The sequence below is a fragment of the Arvicanthis niloticus genome, chromosome 6 (assembly GCF_011762505.2).
Source record: "Arvicanthis niloticus isolate mArvNil1 chromosome 6, mArvNil1.pat.X, whole genome shotgun sequence".
NCBI classification, from domain to species: Eukaryota; Metazoa; Chordata; class Mammalia; order Rodentia; family Muridae; genus Arvicanthis; species Arvicanthis niloticus.
In genome coordinates, this window is record NC_047663.1 from 89,646,335 (window position 1) to 89,655,492 (window position 9,158).

The 9,158-nt window shown below is 45.9% G+C and overlaps 1 protein-coding gene across 2 annotated transcripts in view; it reads right to left on the reverse strand.

Moving 5' to 3' along the window:
* The window catches only part of Fam234a (family with sequence similarity 234 member A), a 29,437-nt gene extending 20,279 nt beyond the window's left edge, over positions 1-9,158 (reverse strand). The window contains exon 1 of one of the 2 annotated variants that reach the window (XM_034506522.2): positions 8,847-9,158. The gene's annotated coding sequence lies outside the window, so the exon portion shown is untranslated. Of the gene's footprint in view, positions 1-8,438; positions 8,602-8,846 lie in introns of those variants that run through there. The other variant, XM_034506523.2, reaches the window with a different exon arrangement.

A 9,158-nucleotide genomic window follows, 5' to 3' on the forward strand; every position in this document is an offset into this window, starting at 1 on the left:
TGGCTGTCCTGGAACTCACTTTGTAGACCAGGCTGGCCTCAAACTCAGAAATCCACCTGCCTCTGCCTCTCAAGCGCCGGGATTAAAGGCGTGAGTCACCACTGCCCAGTACTAAAAATATATTTTTAAAATTTTATATATGTAAGTATTTTGGATGAATTATACACATGTCTGTATACCACGTGTTTGCTTGATGCCCACAACAGCTAGAAGCTGGCATTGGATCCCCTGGAATTGGAGTTACAATGGTGGTGAGCTGCCATGTGGGTACTGGGAACTGAACCCAGGTCCTCTGCAAGAGCAGCAAGTGTTCTTCATCGCCAAGCTATCTCTCCAGTCCCACTGCGATCTCTCTTTCTAAGTTTCTCTTCTGAGAGAAAACTAAAGAACCAAGCACTGCGAGACTCTAGGCCTAAATCAAATAAAATCATTTATTTATCCCTAAAATGTCCCTGAGCCAGACAGATGGAGAGAGGAAGCATTTCTTCCCCCTCACTGCAAGACAATAGTGCTCAACACCCGTTTCTCCCAGAATCACTGCCTGGGCTGAGTTTCTAAGAGTGAACTACACAATTCCACTGTTTGCTGCAGCACAGTAATGGCCAGCGACAGTTCTTCTTCTTCTGCCTGGCACAAGGGGCATGTTTAAGAGACAGGGAGTGTCTCTGTGTCCTGAGGTACAGACTGGCATCCTGATGGGCACGTCAGTACCACCTACAGTCAGGCTGGCAGGCTGATGAAATAACCGTCCTTGTATTAACAGACACTGTACAACAGAGGACTTCCTGTAGAAGGCAAGATGTCCAGTTTCGTGCTCACGACATTACCATCGAGGTTCAGGAGAGTCAAGACAACACTACGCTTTTTTTTTTTTTTTTGGTTTTTCGAGACAGGGTTTTTCTGTGTAGCTCTGGCTGTCCTGGAACTCACTCTGTTGACCAGACTGGCCTCGAACTCAGAAATCCACCTGCCTCTGCCTCCCAAGTGCTGGGATTAAAGGCGTGCGCCACCACCGCCCGGCCACTACACTATTTTTATGGTATCTTTTGTTTACATAATTAGTTCCAAACAGAACATAATTTTAAAAAGTAAAGGAAACCCTTCACATGAGGAGGTGGAGTCAGAGGTTCACCCGAGTTCAGGAGGAATCAGCAGCTGCCCTGGGAGCCTTAGCCAATGCCTCCAGGCCCCCATCCTATGAGGCTGTTTTGCTCCAAAGACAGGAACCTTTTGTTTTGCTTAGCTTGTGGATGGAAGGATATCGTTAATGGAGGGGTTTTGTAGTAACTCAGGGACATAGTCCAAGAACTGCCAAGCCACTGGCCTGCCACAGCTCTTTATCCCTGAATAATTACTGGCTTCTTGAAAGCCACCCTCTGCAGTCACTTCCCTTTTCAGAGTGGAGAAAAACAATACAGCCTAACTCATCAGCAATGGGACCCACAGATACTCAGTGCTGAGACGGAAGACCACAGCTCACCAAGGAAGGATCACTCAGGCCAGACCCTGGTGACAGCTTAAACACGGAAGGGACAGTTGGTGAGTTCATCGCTGGATTTAATTCCCTGCTGCAGAAAGGGTGAGTGCAGGCTGAGCTTGGAAAGGAAAGTCTTTGAAAAATGAAAGGACTGCTGAGAAATTCCTTTATGGCACCCATAATATAAATCCCTAAGGACCTTCTTGGTAGGACTCTACTCAGACATCAACAAATGAAGACAGTTATTAAAGACCTCAAGAGCAACAAAGCTAAAGCCAGCCAGCTCATATTTCACTCGGCTTTGCAAACAGGCATCATGAGACTGGTTCAAAGATGTGTTCATCACTGCCAGGGAGGTATTAATGTTTTCCTTTGCTGTAGTCATTAAAAAATACCTGGAGGACCAGACAAAGCTTCCCAAGGTCTGGCTGCCAAGAAAACCTGGTACGGATTCCAGCTCAGGGAAACTGAGCCAGGTACGGTCCCTAAGACACTGGTAGGGTCTACACTAACAACTAGAGTCTGGACATTTGGTTATTAGAAAAACAAGACCAGGTACAGTGGTAAACACTATAATCCCAGCACTTGGGAGATAGGGGCAGAAAGCACAAGGATTGGGATCAGCCTTGGCTACATAGCAAGTTCAGGGCTAGCCAGAGCTACATTAAGACCCTACAGTGAAAACAAACAATCCCAAAAGAATCCCAGTTTCACATGAGGACTAAATTTCTATAATTTCTTAGATGGCTCTAAACATACTTCTAGCATTTTTATTATGCATTTATGCAAATATAAATACGGCATTTACAAAATCAAAATATCATGTAACCCAGTGAGTTCTGAAGATGCAATGTTTGGTGTATTGAATATTCAATCTTTATTGAGACAGTCTCTACAGTCTACCCTGACTGTCCTGTAATTCACTGTAGACCAGGCTGGCCTCAAAATCACAGGGATCTGCTTGCCTCTGCTTCCTGAGTGCTAGGATTAACAGATACTTCACTGCCGGGCACTGGTGGCACACGCCTTTAGTCCCAGCACTTGGGAGGCAGGGGCAGGTGGATTTCTGAGTTCCAGGACAGCCAAGGCTACACAGAGAAACCCTGTCTCAACAAAACAAAACAAAACAAAACAAGAAAACCAGATACTATACCTTCGTCTTTACTTTAAATTTTTTTTATATTTATTTTTGAGACAGGATCTCACTGTGCATCCCTGTCTGGCCTCGAACTCACTAAGTAGATCAAGTTGGCCTTGAGGTCACAGACAGGCCCCTGCCTCCACTTCCGAAGCACTGGGGTTAAAGGCATGTGACCTCAGCTTAACTTTAATATCACAGGTTAAAAACAAAGAAGCACACCAGTCTCACTAGGATGCAAATTTGCCTCCATTTTAATAAGTGCTACAATTACATGTACACAAAAATTGTTTTAAAATATATTTCTTAGCAATTTATTGTCAGGGCTGGAGAGATGGCTCAACTGTTAAGAGTGCTAGCTGCTCCTCTTCCAGAGGACTCTGGCTCCACTCCCAGCATACGAATGACAGCTCACAACCATCTGTAAGTCCAATCCCAGGGGATCCAACACTCTTTTGACTTCCATGGGCAACAGGAACTCACGTGGTACAAAAGCACACACACAGACAAAGCACTCGTGTACAGAAAATAAGTAAATCTAAAAAAATACAGTAGAGAAGAACTGAGAAAGATTCCTTGATGTCCATGTAGCCTCTGAACGCACACACTCATGAACATGTACAAATATACACAACATGCAGAAGACAATATATATAGTTAGATATGTATACAAATACACACTGAAATACTAGGAATTAAGGATTGAGACCAGTGCCTTGTTCACGCTAGACAAGCATCTAATAAGCAACCTCCCCACCCTATGCTAGATATCATGTAAGCGGGCAAACAAACCACAATCGTTCTGATGCCGGCCTTTGAAGCTGATTACACCCTGGCACCGTGGACTATCAGGAAACTAGACAGTGTTCACTCTTCCAATCAAGTCCCTGGGGCTGCCACGCCTGTCCATGCACACAGGCTATCATGACCTGAGTGAAAAGGTTGATTGTGGGGCAGAACAATAAAATTGTGCAACAGCTCCTTCAGCTCATAAACAGGGCAGGTGCAGAAAAGAAATAAATATGCTTCCCCTTTCCCCAAGTGCTCTATGTTTCTAAGTCGGTGACAACAGAAAATAAAAAACCAATCGGATTCTGTTTGCTTCATGCTTATGGAAGGTTTGAAATCTGAAATCCTAGGTCAGACAGAACAAATGGCAACACCAATTTACTGATATCTAAAAGTAAAGGGACACATACACATACTCGGTCACACACACACATGCTCTCTCTCTCTCTCTCTCTCTCTCTCTCTCTCACACACACACACACACACACACACACATGCTCGTGGGTGTGTAACCTCACACATGCTAGGCCAGCATCCTATTACTAAGGCAAATCTCCCATCCAAAGCGTCCTGTGCATCCTCATCTTCTGCCAGATCAACAGCTGTTTTATGGCAGAAAGACATCTACAGTATCCCACAAGCCACACACACAGTGGATACTCAAAGATCACTGAAACCATAATGGGCACAAGATTATAAGGAGCAAGTCTCTGGACAAAAAGATGCACAAGATAATTCAGTCTCTTTGTTCTAGAGCCTAACAGTATACACACAAATAATTTAAAAATATATTTACCATCTGGGCATGATGGTATACATCAGTAATTGAAAGACCCCAACACACACACACACACACTCTCTCTCTCTCTCTCTCTCTCTCTCTCTCTCTCTCTCTCGATCATAGGGAGTTGAAATTCAGCCTGGGGTATATATAGCAAGATCTTGTCTTAAAAAACAAGAACAAGGCTAGGTATCCTGGTACACACCTTGATTCCCAGCAGAGGGAGAGGCAGGCTGATCTCGGTGCGTTCAAGGCCAGACTGGCAGACTGGTCTACAAAGCAAGTTCCAGGATAGCCAGGACTATCCTGTTCTGTTAAACACAGAAACCCTATCTGGAAAAACAAACAAACAAACAAACAAGAACAAGCTGTGTAGCTGAACACACCTTTAATCCCAGCAGTTGGGAGGCAGGTGGATCTCTGAGTTCAAGGCTGGCCTCAGAGTTCCAGGACAGCCAAGGTTACAGAAACCCTGTCTTGAAAACCAAAAGCAGCAAAGGAAAGAACAAAGAATGTCTTTTACACCGTGTGGCCTGTGCCACCTCCAGACAGCCCCCTGTTCTCCAACTGCACTCTGATAGGAGACACTTGAGAGACACCCACAAACACCAGCTAGGCAGCACCCGGTTTTCTAGCTGAGCCAAGCAGATATGAAACAAAGATAGTTAGTGTTCAGTCGTTTACAGGGAAGCCACCATTGACTCTCTACAAAGCACAATCTCAAAACAAAGGACAGAGCCTCAGCCAGTTCTCAAAGGGGAACAAATTTTAAGGTCATGGTTCCCTGAAAGAGACAAAAAGTTTCCCAGCACAAGCAGACCTGATGCTCATGGCCTCGGGTAAGCCTTATAGATTAGCCCACAGAACAAACTTTTCCCTGACATCTAGATGAGACTTATTTCCTGCAATTCCCCCATAAATCCGTATTATTCCTTTTCATTCCTGTATTTAGTAGGGAGACTACTAAAATAAAAATTTTTGGGTTTTTTTTTTTGTTTGTTTGTTTGTTTTTGTTTTTCGAGACAGGGTTTTTCTGTGTAGCCCTGGCTGTCCTGGAACTCACTCTGTAGACCAGGCTGGCCTTGAACTCAGAAATCCACCTGCCTCTGCCTCCCAAGTGCTGGGATTAAAGGCGTGCACCACCACTGCCCAGCCCTACTAAGGTAAATTTTAACTAATTTTGCAATAATTTGCTTGAAGCTTTGCCTCAATTTACTTCTTATCTTTTTTGTTGTTTCCCATTTTTTGTTTGTTTTTTACACAGGGTCTCATAATCCAGGCTGGCCTTCAACTTCCAAAGTGGCTGAGACTGACCTCAGACTCATACCCATACCTCCTCAATGCTAGATTATAGGCAGGTGCTATCACGCCTGACTGCTGTATCATTTTTTTAAAAAAAAACTTTCATAATGTATACATTATTGATTCATTCACGAAAGTAGAGAACACCAGCTCTGTGAATTAATTACCAAGACTGACTAAGGTCAACAGATAACCAAACCTATGAGCTAGCACTTCTCCTGCATGTTCAACTTGTGAACATTCTAAAATATACTCCACTTCAGAGATGAGTCACACCAGCTGGCAGTGTCGATTGATTTTCTGGTTATTTAGCTAGGAGTCAGCATTTTCTGTGTGTTATACCATGACAACCTAGGATCCAAGAAGGAGTTTACAAATGAGATTGAGAACACTTTCAAGATCACTTTTAAGTAAAATCCATGGTAAATTCTGGAATGCTTCTCAGGTCCTGTAGATTCTAACTCATCTAACCCATCAATCTGGCTCCGCCTCTTTATTTCATTTTATTTAATGTGTGAATAAGGTACACCTGGAAGTTCTCTCCTCATGCCATGTGGGATCTAAGGATCAAAGTCAGCTCACCAGGCTTGGTGGCAGGTGCATTTCCCCCCTGAGCTGTCTCAGGAGCCCTAGATCCACCTCCCAGAGACCACATAGATTAGATTTTAAAACCTCACACAGTGAATCCTGAAGCTTTCTCAAATGTTCCCAAAATATCTGCTGGTCATGTTACTCCTCTTACAACTCCAGAATGACTCATTGCCACTTCAGAACAAAATCAACACCTTGAATAACATCAGGTCTTTCCATCCCTGGTTCCTGTCTGTCCAGTGTCATCCTCCTCCTGTCCCATCATACTGCGGCTCTGCACCTGTCCCTTCATCTGCCCTTCCCCCTCTACTTGCTCCTACTGTATCTGCAAAACCCAGATGTGCTCGGAACCTACTGGGACACTTCCCATGATGCTTTACAGGCACCTCTTACACTGCTCTGGGTCCTCTCCCAGAGATTTCCAGAAATTTAAGAATCCTGGCCCCACCCAAGGATAAAGCAGAGTGGTAGCTGGCAGAAAATAGACTTCAGTGCTCACCGAGTGAATGTTCTTAATATGGTCATCAGCCTCTCTTGGGAGAGTTATTCACTGGCATATGTGCTCATAAACACACACGAGTTATTTACTAACATGTATGTTCATTAAAGAAATCTCACAGGATCAGGTGACTTTAAATGCCAACTGTAAGCACAGAATGTCAATTAGATGTGACAATACCTATGCCCTTTCTACTACCATGACCATGCTTTTCTCTGTAAGACTGGTTCCATTTTCTACAGGGAAGTCTGCTCTTCCAAGTGCTCAATGTCATCCCGGTGCTGAATGCTTCCCTTCCCAGGGAAAAGCCCCATACCAAGACCAACCCACTAGTCATTCTCATAGAAATTAAAGCTCATGTGAATGTTAGGTGGAAAACTTCAACTGTCATTAGAGGAAGTAGGCACCTTTCCCCACAGGCAGGACCTGGTTGCAGTCCTGGTTGCCTCTTTTAAAATATAAAATATATTTTAAAAGGTTTAAATGGTTTAAAATATAATCAGAAGGGGCTGAAAGGTGGCTCACAGGTTCGATCCTCAGCACTTACATGGTGGGTCACAACATCTAACTCCAGTTCTGGAGGATCCAACACCATTTTCTGACCTCCATGGGCACCAAGCATTCCCATGGTGCGCGCGCGCGCGCGCGCGCACGCACACACGCACACACGCACACACGCACGCACACACGCACGCACGCGCACACACACACACACACACACACACACACACACACACAGGCAAAACAGTCATGAATTCTAATTCTAAAAAAAGCTGTAACATTCACAAGCTGGACATGGTAGCATATTTCTGAGACCCCAATACTTGAAAGAACAAAGAGGCTCACCTCTAGTTTGAGGCCAGCCTGGTCTATATCATGAGTTCCAGGCTAGCTAGGGATAAAAGCAAAACTTGTCTCAAAAAACTCCATTCCCAAAAGAAGAGTTGGGGAGCTAGGTCAGTTAGTAGGGTTCTGGAAGGTGACACACAATTCCAGCACTGGAGGATTCGTACGTCACGAGAGCACTCTCTGGAACGAGCATAGAGGAGGGAGAGCCCCTACAAGTTTGTCTTTCGTAACTCATGTACACCTTCACTCACACTCACATGCACACACACATTTCATAAGCTCTCCTGTACTTACTTCCTTTGTACCTAGTAATATACAAAGAATGTGGAGGAGGGTGTTAGAGTTCCCAAACTGGGTCATAAGAACAGTGGTTTCTATCACTCCACTTCCCTTACAGATAACTCCTTCCGAGGGAAGGCAGCTACCAACCAACAGAAAAGAGGCAACCAGGACTCCTGCCACTGGTCTTTTGAGTCAGCTATCTTGGATTTAGAACCCCCAACCTGGCAAGAGATATTGGGCCATCATCACCTAGGTGGGCTACATCTCCTTCCCTACCCACAGAAAGTGTTGATTAATAAAGGTTGTTTTATTTGGAGAAGACCTCATATTGTAGCCCAGGCTGACCTCAAACTCCAAATTCACACATCTCAGCCTCAACTTCTGGGATTACAGGTATGCACCCCCACACCTAGGATAAAGATTGTTTTCAACCAATAAACGTCGCGTTAGTTATAAAGCAACAGAAAAGCAGAGCAAGGAGGCAATGGAAGGAGTGAGAGAAAAAAAAAAAAACAAAAAAAACAAACAAACAAACAAAAAAAAAAACGCCAGTACAGAAGAAACAACAGCTCGGTGTAATGACGGAGCACCTGAAAGTCCAGCATTTGAGAGGCCGAGGCAGGAAGATTGCTTCCAATTCAAGGCAGCAGGAGACGGAGGTGGCTGCATTAAAAGAACTGTGAGGGTGGAATATGAAGACATCCCCATCACCACTCCTCACCTTACCCACCTTACTGCCTTGACTCTGAACTTGAAGAACATGAACTGATTATCACTGATACTAAACACGCGGGGCCCCAAGAGCGTTAGGATATAAGGAACTGCACGAGATTAACACATGTCCACCGGAGCCCAGGGTCCCTCTGGCATGTCAACCCCTGTTGCTTCGGGTCGCCACAGCGCCCTCCAGGGAACAGACACGACGGAGCACAGATTTGTTTGGCCGAGTTCCGCACGCTTGAGGGTGCCAGGCCCCGTGCTCTGCTACTCTGGGAACTCAGGCGGGGCCGACCTTAGCTGTGCGACGCATTCCGAGAGGCGGGACCCGCTCCAGGCCCCCACTAGCTGACGGCGATCGAACGCAGACGGCTCTGGCCCCAAACAGCTCGCGCGTTGAGTTACCCAGTCGGATCCTGACCTGCTCTCGGACGCGTCCGCGAGATCCTGCTCCTCAGCAAGTGGTATAGGACTGCAGAGGCCGGTTCAACTGCGGTCCCTGGAGTCCCGGATCCACATTCCCAAGTCTCTCGGGAGGACAGTGGCGGAACAGGAGCATAGACTACGCTGAAGAGCAGCACCCCTCCCTAGAGCGCCCCGGCCCGCCCCGGCCCGCCCCGGCCCAGAGGGCAGTGTGCCACGCCCCCACAGGTCCTACCCCGGAGGCCCGCCTCTCAACAGGCCCCGCCCCAGAGAGGCGGTGGCACTCCTTAGTTCTGCCCACCTGGAGTGT